The 13,756-nt window shown below is 40.6% G+C and overlaps 1 protein-coding gene across 3 annotated transcripts in view; it reads right to left on the minus strand.

The window, feature by feature from the left end:
* Positions 1-13,756, minus strand: part of PRKG1 (protein kinase cGMP-dependent 1) — a 901,242-nt gene that overhangs the window by 222,712 nt on the left and 664,774 nt on the right. The gene's annotated exons all lie outside the window — the stretch shown is intronic.

Genomic DNA, 13,756 nt, shown 5'->3' on the forward strand with positions numbered 1-13,756 from the left:
AGAGAAAATTAAACTAAACCAGTCCTCTGAAAACCTATTTCAGCTTTGTAGCCAACTGGCAATGAAGCATGAAACTAAAATAAAACAGTATTATGAATTAAGAACCCTATTCAGATTACTAAAATAGATTTATAAGTAGAAAACTCCAGCTATGCTGTCATCATTAATTGCCCCAATCGTCTCTTTTCTGATCTGTTAAAACAGTTACATGACTACATAATTAATTAGCCCAACTATATTGTTTAAAATTACTTTTTAAGTACATATCCATATCATACTTGAACAGAAAACAGAATAATAGCATGATATATATTCTGGACCCAATCTTGGGCCAAAGTACAACTTCAGTGACACAAAGGGGCCATAAAGCTACTTTTAACAGGCCACTAAAGATTTTTGTGGCATGGAGAACTCCAAGACTGATATAGAATTCATTTAGCTGCCTCCTGGCTTTCTAGCCATAGAAAGTAATATTCTTTGTCATGCCGTACCTAAATATTTTTCAGAGTAGCAGCCGTGTTCGTCTGTATTCGCAAAAAGAAAAGGAGTACTTGTGGCACCTTAGAGACTAACCAATTTATTTGAGCATAAGCTTTTGTGAGCAACAGCTCACTTCATCGGATGCATTCAGTGGAAAATACAGTGGGGAGATTTATATACATAGAGAACATGAAACAATGGGTGTTACCATACACACTGTAACCTATTCCGCATCTAGGCATGCATGCAGCCTTAACCCTCCTTGCCCCAAGAGCCCGCACCGAATAACTTCCTTCCCAAAATAAACTGGATACAATTAACTTAGGCTTCAATAGAGACTGGGAGTGGATGAGTCATTACAGAAAGTAAAACTATTTCCCCATATTTATCCCCCCCACCCCCCACTGTTCCTCAGACGTTCTTGTCAACTGCTGGAAATGGCCCACCTCAATTATCACTACAAAAGGTTCCCCCCACCACTCTCCTGCTGGTAATAGCTCACCTTACATGATCACTCTGGTTACAGTGTGTATGGTAACACCCATTGTTTCATGTTCTCTGTGTATATAAAATCTCCCCACTGTATTTTCCACTACATGCAAACACCAGAGGAGGTTCCCGATAAGCGGCTTTTATTTTGGGAAGGAAGTTATTCGGTGCAGGTTCTTGCAGTGAGGAGGGTTAGGGCTGTATGCATGCCTAGATGTGGAATAGGGCGTTGATGTGCTCTCTTACATCATGGTGATCGGCCTCAGTGATCTCTTCAAAGGTCTCATCCAGAACTTGGGCAATGCACTTGCGCAGGTTTCTTGGGAGAGCCACTGTGGTCCTTGTCCCAGTAAGGCTAACTTGTTCGCGCCACTGTCCTGTGAGGGGCGGGGGGACCATTGCTGCATACGGGCAAGCTGCATATGGGCCAGGGAGGAAGCTGCATGGCAGTAGAAGACCCTCCCTTGCTTCCCAGGTCACCCTCAGCAGCAAGATATCTTCCAGGATGAACTTCCGTGGAAAATGTGGGGACAGTGTTCAGTATAGGGGCCCCCTGCCACTGTTGGTTCTCCCCAAGGCACAGAAACCCAGAGGACAGTACAGCTGTGAATCAATCAGTCACGCTTGAGCCTGAGCTTACTCCCCATTTTGAGCCTGTGCTTACTCCCGTGGGTTATACGCGCTCGCTTTGGGACTGGCAAATTATGCTATTGTGTAGACTGTGCTTGCCCTCAAGTACGGGGGAATCATTACTCTGTCTGGTGTGAACGATGCTGCCTCTGTTAAGAAGGTTGCATCTGTAAAAGCAAAATGCAACAGAGATCTCAGCCATCCATGTTATCACCAGCTGAAAGACTCCAAAGAATCAGAAAGAGGCCACGTAGAGGCAAGGAAGACATGTTGCATGAAGTAATGCAGCATTCAAGTAATGAAAATCAAAAAGTGCAGGAGTGGCGGGACAGTGAAAGGAGGGTCCGCCAGCAGAACGAGGAGTGCTGGCACAAAAGCAGTGCTCTGGCAGCAAAGCACGGATCGGCTGATAAGCATAACGGAGCGCCAAGCAGACTTGATCCAGGGGCTTGCAGCCATGCAGGCGGAACATTACCATGCCCGACCCCCACTGCAGCCCTTGTCCTAAAACTCTTTCCCTTGTGCCCCCATGTCTCCTCCAACCCACTTTCCCCAACATCCAGGTTCTTACTGCCACCAGCTGCCTCCAACACCTGTAGCTTCACCACCCAGCCCTGAAAACTATGACCCTTACCCACTGCAATCAACCCTCATCACCATGCAGTATAGCCATCCTGAACTGCAGCACTCATTGCACAGCACTCCAAACAGGAAGGCTGAGTATGATAACAGAACATACGCAAATCTGTGATTGTACCATTCCCCACCCCACCCCCTTGTCCTTTCTGTTTCCCAAGCAGTTGTGTTTCTTTTCAATAAATGAATTTTCTTTTCAATAAATGGATTTTTTGGCTTTGAAAACATTCTTTTTTATTGCATAAAGTAAAAGATACCTTAGCCTAGGAAAGAAACAGGCACTGCAAGTCAGCGTAGCAAACACAAATTCCTAAGAACATTGGAACTACTGCACTTCACTCCCATGCAGGGCACTACCCATTACTGGTGGCTTTCAGCCTCAAATTTCTCCCTCAAGGCATCCCTAATCCTTGCAGCCCCACGTTGGGCTCATCTAATAGCCCTGCTCGCTGGCTGTTCAAATTCAGTTTCCAGGTTTTGAACCTCCGAGTTCTGTGCCTGAGCGAATCGTTCACCCTTCCCTTCACAAATGGTATGGAGGGTACAGCACGTGGATATAACTGTGGGGATGCTGTCATCGGCCAGGTCCAGCTTCCCATACCGAGAGCACCAGCAGCCCTTTAAACGGCCAAAAGCACACTCCACAGTCATTCTGCACCGGCTCAGCCTGTTGTTGAACCGCTCCTTGCTGCTGTCAAGGCTTTCTGTGTAGGGTTTCATAAGCCACAGCATTAAAGGGTAAGTGGGGTCTCCAAGGATCACAATGAGCATTTTGACTTCCCCTACGGTGATCTTTTGGTCTGGGAAAAAGGTCCTGGCTTGCAGCTTCCTGAATAGGCCAGTGTTCTGAAAGATGCGTGCATCATGCACCTTTCCGGGCTAGCCTGAGTTAATGTCAATGAAATGCCCATGGTGATCCACAAGTGCCTGGAGAACCATAGAAAAATACCCTTTCCGATTAACGTACTCAGAGGCTAGGTGGGCTGGTGCCAGAATTGGAATTTATGTGCCATCTATTGCTCCTCCACAGTTAGGGAAACCCATTCGTGCAAAGCCATCCACAATGTCATGCACATTATCCAGAGTCACGGTTCTACTGAGCAGGATGCGATTAATGGCCCTGCAAACTTGCATCAACACGATTCCAACGGTCGACTTTCCCACTCCAAACTGGTTAGCGACTGATCGGTAGCTGTCTGGAGTTGCCAGTTTCCAGACTGCAATAGCCACTCGCTTCTCCACCATCAGGGCAGCTCTCAATCTCGTGTCCTTGCGCCGCAGGGTGGGGGCGAGCTCCTCACACAGTTCCATGAAAGTGGCTTTTCTCATCCAAAAGTTCTGCAGCCGCTGCTCGTCATCCCAGCCTTTCACGACGATGTGATCCTACCACTCAGTGCTTGTTTCCTGAGCCCAAAAGCAGCGTTCCATGGTGGTGAGCATGTCCGTGAATGCCACAAGCAAACTCATGTTACATGCATTACTTGAGTCAATATCATCGTCGGAACCCTCACTGTCACTTTGGATCATAAGGAATAACTCGACTGCCAAACGTGATGTGCTGGCGAGATTCATCAGCATACTTCTCAGCAGTTTGGGCTCCATTCCTGCAGACTGAAAGGGAAGACAGAGCGCGCAGTACAAAAATCATTGAAAGATGGCGCCAAATGTGGACGGAAGCACAAGGATGCAAACCGATGTATCACGGGGCGTTGGGACAGGACCCAGAATGCTCCGCCCCCCCGCCTCCTTCCCACAAGCCACAGCTCCAGAATGGGAAGAGGTGCTCTGTGGGATAGCTACCCATAATGCATCACTCCCAATGTCGCTGCAAGTGCTGCAAATGTGGCCACGCCAGTGCGCTTGTTCCTGTCAGTGTAGACAGACTTCAGCGCTTTCCCTACTGCACTCTCCAAAGGCGGGTTTAACTCAAAGCACTCTACATCTGCAAATGTAGCCATGCGCAAAGATTACCTTTGATTTGTTCCTGCAGCGTTTCTCCCACAAATACTTCCTTTGTTATTGGTAGCCCTGGCAGTGGGTTGATTCAATTACATATTGAAAAATAATATCAAGCATTATTATGGGATCTTAAAGCATAAACGGGCAGATATGTACCTCCTAGGATATATTTCTGAATACTAGATAAAATGAACCTTGAGTTCTCCTCAAACTCACATCACATCTAAATTGTTTTTGAGCTTCAATATCATTTGTGTATTTTTTCTAGATGATTCTGCAATCAGGACCAAAGGCTGAAATACCAAATCATGGTCCTATTTCCCGACCCATGAAGTTAGATAAACATCCAGACAGCTATAGTTTTCAGTTGTTAATACAGAAGTCTTTTAGTACAAATTGATGGTTACTATCTGAACCAAATCACAAGTTCTACCTATCTTAAGTACTTATATGTTCCTCATTACTGCAGTAATGGGGGCTTTTAAAAGGTATTTAGGCATTGGTGACCTCAGTACTGTAATGTCTAATTGTTTTAGGAGACTAAGTCTAATTTTTAAAAATGATTTAAGCACTTACTTAGGAGCCAAAATCCCATTGACAGTCTGTAGCAGAGCATGGACTATAACCCCAGTCTCCTAAATCTGATGTGAGTCCCTAGCCACTGAACAATCCTTCCTCTCTAGTTATTACAACAATCTTGAGTCACTTAACTGGCTAACAATATTTTAATTAGGTCAGATTTTACTTGCTAAACTATTTATTTGCAAAATTAAAACTCAATCAGAGGTGACAGCTTTTATTTAACTTTACTGGAAAATGTTCTTTAATTTTTTCACCTTCTTTTTAAAGAAATGGTCAGTAATACATCCTACAGTACCTTTACAGACTTCCCAAGTAGATCACTCTACAAGTGACCAAAACCATGTCAGCCAACTGTGCCTATTCAAGATAGAAGAATTTTCTAACTTTCCCCTTCCTAGAGGTACAGATGCACTGTTAGCGGCATTGAGATCAAGAGCCTTCCTGATACTACAACTGTGAATTCTGACCTAACTGTGGGAAATGTGAATATGAAAAATGAAGCAGACTGTAGATGTTATAGCCCCCAAGCATATGGAGTCAACATGCCAGCTAATATTTCATTTCTAATGCTAGACATCTGTTATCAAAGCTTCACACTGATGATGAAGAATCTAATAACTGAAGTCAGGGGATCAAAGTTCTCTTTACTGCGTACAATAAGAGGCCACAGAAAGAGGCTGAACATGATTCATTCTGTTCTGACCTTTGCCCTTCCATCTGGTGTATAACATGTAAAAATGACTAAGGTTTTTACACTGCACAGCTAGATTTTCTTGTTGTTGTCAAATACTAACCTTTTAAGTATGACTGAAATAAGGTACTAAGAACATTATCTGTAGAAAAAAAATCCCTTCTCATTTTCTGTTTTGCTTTCAAAATGCTCTCCATTTTTATGAGAGCACTTTATATTAGTATTTCCTTCTGCCACCAACAATTTTGTGCCTAGAATTTTCATCCCAGCTTCCATTTGGTAGAGATTATTACAGGAATGACCTCAAGTCAGCTCATAGTTACAAAAGTCATGGAGCATCCTGGGATAATTTCAGATTGCAATTGGGTATCAGCATTTCTCATTTGAGGTCTGACCCTCATTCTTTCTATACCAAAAATTTTCATTGGACTCTGTCGGTGGTTTAGGTGAGCAAGGCTGCAGAGCTGGCTATTTAGTTAGCTTCTCCATCTCCAGATCCTCTGCCATCTAGCAACACAAAGCAGTTGGAAACAAAATGACAGCTGGGACTATTCTACATCACGCCCAACCCTCAGTGCCCCATCGTTCTTGATCATGGCAGGGATGTGGCTGGAGCACTGCTGTGATTTTGCTGAGGCAGTACTAAATTGTATTGGGGTCACCAACCAAAAATCAGTTCCAGGACTGGGGGCGGGGAAGATAAAAATATTTGGCTCTTTAAAATGTCATGGCTTTTCAGTATTTAACTGAATATAAAACATCCCACCTTAATTATCACATGTATTTATTTAGCAAGGGTAATGTTTCAGCAGGAAAGGTAAATTCCATTTATGCACCACTGGGAAAAAGTAGGAAAGGAATTTTATAATCTCCTTATTCAAAAGCATATTGCCATTTCCTCAGGGTGATTGGTTCATAAAGCAAACTAACCTTGCTCACTTAGGGCAAATACTAGTTTGCTTTATTTTTTTTAAATTTTGGTTCACATTTTGTAGTGCCCAGGAACTGTTTATGACTACAGCAGTCATAAAGGATACAAAGTGGAATAAGAAATGCTTTATTACTGGGAACACCCCTTATGGAAACCTCCTGTACAATTTAATGAGAAATATAACTTTTGAATAGAGGTTTTAAACCAATCATAGGCTGATAGGCCAAGGAAGGGATAGAAAGCTTGACACATGAGTTTTTTTAAGGCTCTCTCCTTTATTGTCCACAAAACAAAAAAAGCCAAATCAACTGGAAAACACTGGGCAACAATTTCCATAGGTTTTCCCTGCTTTAACCAACCAGGAGGGGAGAGGGGACATCCTACTCTTTAGTTCCCCTTTGACCCAGCTTCCTCTTCCTTTTATATCATTTCCTAAGCATCCACCTGACAGACAGGGACCTGTTAATCTTTTACAGACCATAATGCCCTTATCTTGCCACATGAATCAACAACACAGAAGCATATAGCAAAGCTATAAATCTCTATTCAATGTATAGGTTGGTTTAAAAGTTCTATAGAAAAGGTATAATTTTCTATTACATTTTGCATGTTTAAAGAGTAATTTTATACAATCATATTCTAATTGTATATGATGTTTTCATATGAGACAGATCAGATTCACCTGAGGCCAAAAATGGAGGCAAGCAATTGTTTCCAGCTTTGATACACCAAGTGATGAAAGAAGATGTCTGACTAAAGCAAGCACATTAGGATTTGTATTTCATTCTGCATGCCTGTGAACGTTATTAATGCAAAGCATCCACATAATGACTGGAATTTAAATAATAAAAATATAATTTGCTAAAGTTGCTAATGCCAAGTGCAACAGAATAAGTGGAACACCAGCAGGCAAAGACTTTTAGCTTTTTTTTGGACGTATATATTGTCGGTATTTATTACAGTTTGTGAAAAACAATAGTTTTAGCTCCTGTTAATTAAAACTACAATCAACTGCTATATACACACAAGTTGGGCAAAATAATTCTGCCTTTAAAAAAAAAAAACAGTAGTAAATGCAGTCAAATTACAGTAGAATGAAGAATGGTATGTATATCAGCCATGGTGTAGAAAATAAGAGAAATTAGGAAAAACCTGTGAAGAATTCCCACAAAAATCATATCTGAATCTATTAGCATGTCAATGCAACTTCTTGGAGATTTCTCTTGTTTTTAATAAGACAATTTATATCAGGTGACAGTTTGGTTTTATGTCCAATAAAGTAATATGAAGGTTTCATTCAAGCAATTGAACAAGTCAGATTCTCAATATTACTTTATAATTATGTACTTTAAATACATACAATAAAGCATCACAGGAAGCTTAGTTGAGGAATGCAAACAAGGCTGCAGTATGTGGGTATTTCTACATATGCCACTCCCTTTTTAACAATGATTGCTATTCAGCAATGTATGAATAATCCAGTACATATGAACTGGAAATAAATATCCGCTGAGACAGCAACAGGCTTTATCCCAGCACATCCTGAATAGCTGTTGTTCTAGAAGCTAGAATAAATAGTGTACTTTGCAATATGTCTTTCTAATTCAGTTTTAACACAATCTAGGTAGAATTAAAATAAACAGTTATCTACAACACAAAGTACACGAACAGGAAACTGATCTGACAATCAGACATACAAACAGACCATATTGTGTGGACCCTGCAAAGGTATTTTGCAATTTTTTTATTTTCCATTAGTCCAACTCTTTTTTTCCCTTAAAAAAGTTTTTAATTTGTAAAGTGGAAACAAAGATAAAAACTATTATATTTAATATTATATAAGATAATGTAAAGCCAACAATATACAGTTGCAAATATAAATGTATTGTAAAATTCATCCAATCCTAACACACAGATGTAATGAACATGCAAACTTTTAGTTGCAGTAACTGATGCTGTAACATATGGTCAAATTTTGATTTTCTGTCAGTATATATACTTTGTTCATGTTTTTGGTATATGAGTGCTTTACAAAAATGCATGTGTATTCCAATCAGTGTGGATCTTTTGTTCTTTTCCCTGATCTTCCTTTTGATGAGAAGGATGTGTAATATATATAAATATTTTAAGGAAGTTACACCCAAAAGATGAATCTTATATTTTGTCCCATAGGTGATAAATTTCATGGTCACTCTAATTTACTGTGGATTAAAGCCATGCACCAAAACATATCTGTCTACTACATTCACAAGCCTAAATTCATGAAGCTAAAACTTCCATTATCCCCCAAGATCATAACTCTCATAGAAGTTCATGATCTGGATGTGAACGGCACAACCTGATGCAGCCTGGGCTCAACCCTCTGAAGATTTTGTAGATTAGTATCATATTCCTTCATTTCGTAGATTTTTAAAGGCCAGAAGGAACCACCATCATCATCTAGTCTGATCTCCTTGGTAACACAAACCACAGATTTCATACACTGATTTCTGCATCTAACCCAGTGGTTGAGCTAGAGCTTATTGTTTTTAGAAAGATATCCATTCTTGTTCCAGGGGTTGAGTAGCCTCACTGTTAAACATTTGGGTGCCTTATTTACAGTTTGAACCTTGCTTAATTTAACTTCTAGCTGTGGTATCTTATTATGCATTTATCTGCTTGATTAAAGAGCTAACTGGTATTAGATAACTTCTTCCTAAGATTCTAGACCTTCCCTCTTTAAATTAAATAGATTGAGCTCCTTTAGTCTCTGCCAGAAAGGAATGTTTTCCAGCTCATTCATATAACTCCTGTCTGAAACTTCTCTGACTTGACACATCTCAGGGCTGTTCTAAATTGCACCTGGCTGCAAAAGAACCCCCAGAACCATTCTGGTAAATGGAGATTGCCAGAGAACTTCTGTGCTCCAGACGCACTTCTCTTTTCCTCTCAATTGTGGCTCCATACACTCCTTCCCTATCTTGAAGGTTGCAAGAAAGGATGGCATCCCAGGTATTTGATGAGAAAAGACAAGTAAACAGGCTTGCACATAGGAAATACATAGGGATTAGGGAAAAAAATCTTCCCCCCATCTGGGACCATGACATGAAGAACTGATACAGTGAGGTGGCAGCCACTACTACATATGCATTTTGGCCAGTGGACTGACATCATTGCAGACCCACCCCAACACTTTTGCATGCTATCCCACTTTTGCATGCGTTGTCATAGAGAGCTGATCCACAATACACAAAGAATGTGAAGCCCTCCTTTATGGCTTCTTCCCATCCTGGGCAATGGAACTATACTGAATCTGATGTTTTCTGTATTTGTGTCCCGGTCACAAATTGGGGCTACGGGTCAGGATTTGGCCCATAGAGAAGTGGGAAAGTCATTTCAGATAGAGTTTCACTGAAGTCCTGTAGTAGCAAAAAAAACCAACAACCCCACCTAGACAAATGAAATCTATCTCAAATACCCTTATGTTGCATGCTGTGAAATATGGAAATAGGAAGATTTCAATTTTTGCAACATCACTGACTCCGTTTCTAATGCCTTTTCTCCTTCAGCTGCTTAGTCAGGTGGCTATCTATTAAGATGTCCAGTGCCAGTATTTCAAGGATTAAGGGTGAACGTTATTTCTGCTATCATAAAAGCATTTTTAAGTCACCACCGTTATTAAAACTGACATATCAAAAACACTGGATAAGTGCTAGAAAATAAGATTCTATAACTTATACATTCTTAAGAATTTAACTGAATGTTTAATATATATGCAGGCATTGGTGGTGAACAAATGGAAAGTTACTCAAATGAGAGCAAGTAAAGGTACTCATTTCCCAAGGCAAAAATAAACTCTAGGCAGTAACACCCACCTGCCAGCTGCTATATTTTACCTGCACCACCTAATTCTCCACAGCTGAATATCTAGCCATTTTAAAAACTCAAGCTTTTGCTTGGCACAGAGCTGAGGCTTGGACACATTGCTCTTAAGATCTTCTTTAATTGCCCCAGTAAGTGTTACAGATGGGCATCCTAGCACACAGTGTATAACATCTTTCTCAGTTTTGGTGTGGCAGTTGACAGCCATTCCTTGGATGGCTGCTTTTGTCTCCATGAAGAAAGGAAAATCAAGGGGACAGTAACTAATTGTCTCACTGCACAAATGGTATATTATGGTAAAGTCTGGCTTTCTTAAAGGTACCAGTAGGTGTCACTGTGGGCAATGGTATTGGATGAACTTGTAAGAGAAATAGAAGATTGGGATAGAACAAAAAACATACATTACAAATTAATTATTCCTTGCTTCTAATATAGTCACTAATTGTATTTTTCATATTAATGCTGTATTATACTCATAGAGCATCAGGATGGTAACTTGCAGTAGGACAAATTTTCCACATAAATATTACATTTTGTTTCTAACAGCTTTGCAAAAGAAGGAATCAGGCAAGCTGATTACAAAAAATAGCCTCGTTTTATATTCCAGGACATGTGAACAATAGATATTTACAAACTGCTATTCAAACGAAGCAGGTGGAAGAGCATTCTTTGAACAGAACAGGAACAGAGAAGGTGCATTTCACATTTGTTTTCATCTTTGGTATTCACAGATTGAAAACATGCATCAGAGCTCAAAGTAACAATCTATTCTCACAGGGACAAGATGAAAAGACCCATAGGATGGAAACTACTTAGTAAACTTTACTCTCAAAATAAACCAGAAAAAGTCTCTATGAAGAAATGAGGGTCAGATAATAAATCAGAATAAGTCCAAATGCCATTGCCTAGTACTATATAAATGTTTCTAACATAAGATACAAACTGGAGATGGAGTGTCATGTAGAGTTTACTGCAGAGAACTGGACCCCAACATTCTTGGATTTGATCCTGACTGTCTCTGGCATACTGTTATGCAAATTACATATGGATGGAACCTGTAAGGTGCTGAGCAACACTCTGTGAGGTCCCAAATACCCTCAAACTCTCACTGACTGCATCAAGATTTGAGGGCAGTCAGCACCTTATAGGGTCAAGTTCTTAATCTCATTACATTTCATTTTACCTAATGTAAAATGAGTATAAATAATTACCTGGGGTAAAATTAATGTATGTTAAGCACTTTGAGCTCATTGGATATAACTATGTATATCACAGAGTGTATATTACAAAAGATCTTGTATTTTTGAAAAAAATCTGAAATCTGAAAAAAATCATATTGGCATAATTTAACCAGGGAGATTTACTTGCATTATTAGGCTAAAGTTATCTTCCTCAAAAGCTCTCAGACACCTCATTGAATCAAGTTTTAACTTTTCAAGTGCACCTTTGAGGCCTCGTACCCTAGCTCACCTCAGTCTACATCTCAGATCTCATTTCTTACTGTGGCCCATAGACCCCTTTACTCGTCCCACATGAACAAAGAAATTCATTAAAAAAGAGTAAGAGTACCTGGGTCTGAGGTACACGTCTGCTAGTCATGTAGAAGAAAGATTGCAAAATTCTTCTTGAGTTTACTGCTGACATTACCAGAAAAACTTATTTTAGGAGACTTTTTGCTATCTTATTTTGGAAATCAGATGTTCTTTGGTGCAAGTAAAAGTGTATAAAGCCTTAGGGCCAAAACCTTGGCTCTAGTACAAAAGCAGCTAGAATTCTGCCCTAACAAGGCAGCTGGGGACTCTCCTTGTGTAGGTGACTTACTACGTAAAGGCATTTATGTCAGCTGCTTCTGTTTCAGCGTAGTGGGAATTCTGGGGCCATGCCAGGACTGGGAAGGGGCAGGGAGGCTAAATGGCTAGCTTGTGCTGTCCTCTTATGATCCTGGGTGAACATAATGGCCCATCATGCGTTGTTTATCTTGTGCTGGAAGCTCAAGTTGAGTCCAGGCTGCTCCTAGACTTAGAGATGGGGAGAAAGATGGCAGAAAGCCAGCTGACCCTGATGGCTTTCCCTTTAAGTTGTGCTTATCTGGTAGCTGTGACTTCATCCTTTCCCAGTCAGAGACAGATACCATCCCACCAGCAAATGCTTCTTTTTCTCTCTAATGACACTTTTGTCAGGTCCTTTGAAGGGTCAGTGAAAGGAAAATTAGCAATTGGAGTAGGATGACAAAGTGAGTGTATCCATCAAACACTGATGAAAGACTATATGGTAGCAATTAGGGCTGTACAAAACTTTTAGGACAAAATCTGAAACCAAGTTAATTTCTTGAACTAGAATTGGTTTTCCTTTAATATGGAGCACTTTGGGATGTCTTGGCTTGAGAATAAATTAAAAGGCCAGTTAAGAGGTAGCTGTGGGACTGCAGTGCCTTTCATGGTATTCCACACTGATGCAGAAAGAGGAAGTAGCCTCCCCCCCCCCGCTTGAGGAGGCAATAGTACTATACCTGGGATTTAGAGGTCAGTGGGCCACCTGCCCATTCACTGAAGACACCTGAAGTCAGAGTGGGATGGAGTTTAATGTAAAGGGAGGGCAAACTTGATTTTCCAAATAAAGCTTAGGAGTTATGTATCCCTGCACTCCCAGTTTTTCTCTGCCAGAATGAAATGATCCAGTACCTGACATTTTTGCAAAGATTAAGAATAATAGCCCCAGATGACCGGTGTCTGGAAGCAGCAAGAAAACTAGACTCCTTTGGCAAGCAATTAAGAAACAATTCATTCAGCCTGCATGTTAGATGTTTGGTATTTTTATGATACTTTAGGAAGTATCTGAAAACATTTTTTATTAAACTTAATCTGCTCCTGTTTCTATGTTTACCTACAGCATCTAAAGCTTAAACCTTCATTTGTGACATTATACAGTCAACTGTCCCAGTCAACTACAATATCACAATAGAGGATTATAATTTTAGTTTTGGAAAAAGCTTTCAGAGAAAAACTCAAACAACAATAATCCTGGGCCCAATTCTTGGGCTCTTAAATCTGCTTTGTGCATGTAAAGTGGCCCCAGTGTGGAGGAATCCTACAGCGGTATATACATGCCATAGTAGCTCCTGTGCTAGCCACACTCTCCTCAGTAGGTGCAAGGACAGCCCGAGAGAAAGCGTGTGATGGTGCAACCCTGCATCCAGCTGATGCCTGGATGGCTGAATGGTGTCAGGGACTGTTGGCAATTCAAGTAAAACAAGGCACTTTCTGCTGTATTTTACATCAGGGACCAAAAGGTACCTGTTAGCCCTTACTATCACTTAGGCCCACCCCCATTTGGTCTTGCACCAAACTCAGTCAAGCTGCACCATAAAACCTGCACTCTTTTTTCATACCAATGTACAGTCTGTAAACAGCAACAAAGCTACAGAAATTTCAAAAATGCTATAAGCAGAATTGATTCTAGGCAGAATGTTTTTCACATTTCCCTGAGAGCCATTCTTG

Source organism: Lepidochelys kempii, chromosome 7 (assembly GCF_965140265.1).
Source record: "Lepidochelys kempii isolate rLepKem1 chromosome 7, rLepKem1.hap2, whole genome shotgun sequence".
NCBI classification, from domain to species: Eukaryota; Metazoa; Chordata; order Testudines; family Cheloniidae; genus Lepidochelys; species Lepidochelys kempii.